The sequence below is a fragment of the Psammomys obesus genome, unplaced genomic scaffold (genome assembly GCF_907164565.1).
Source record: "Psammomys obesus unplaced genomic scaffold, mPsaObe1.curated_primary_1811, whole genome shotgun sequence".
Taxonomy (NCBI): Eukaryota; Metazoa; Chordata; class Mammalia; order Rodentia; family Muridae; genus Psammomys; species Psammomys obesus.
This window is the reverse complement of record NW_026591918.1, coordinates 4,495,032-4,495,524: the sequence shown is the minus strand read 5'-3', so window position 1 is coordinate 4,495,524 and position 493 is coordinate 4,495,032. Positions and strand designations below refer to the sequence as shown.

The 493-nt window shown below is 52.3% G+C and overlaps 1 protein-coding gene across 1 annotated transcript in view; it reads right to left on the bottom strand.

The window, feature by feature from the left end:
- Positions 1–493, bottom strand: part of Dnah12 (dynein axonemal heavy chain 12) — a 127,066-nt gene that overhangs the window by 78,013 nt on the left and 48,560 nt on the right. The gene's annotated exons all lie outside the window — the stretch shown is intronic.

Genomic DNA, 493 nt, shown 5'->3' with positions numbered 1-493 from the left:
CCTTCCCATCGCTAGATAGTGCAGGAACATGATGTGACTACCTTCCCCATGGCCAGATAGTGCAGGAACGTGACGTGACTACCCTCCCCATGGCTAGATAGTGCAGGAACGTGACGTGACGTGACTACCTTCCCCATGGCCAGATAGTGCAGGAACGTGATGTGACGTGACTACCCTCCCCATGGCTAGATAGTGCAGGAACGTGATGTGACGTGACTACCTTCCCCATGGCCAGATAGTGCAGGAACGTGACGTGACTACCTTCCCCATGGCTAGATAGTGCAGTAACGTGATGTGACTACCTTCCCATCGCTAGATAGTGCAGGAACGTGATGTGACTACCCTCCCATCGCTAGATAGTGCAGGAACATGATGTGACTACCTTCCCATCGCTAGATAGTGCAGTAACGTGACGTGACTACCTTCCCATCGCTAGATAGTGCAGGAACGTGATGTGACTACCTTCCCCATGGCTAGATAGTGCAGTAACGTG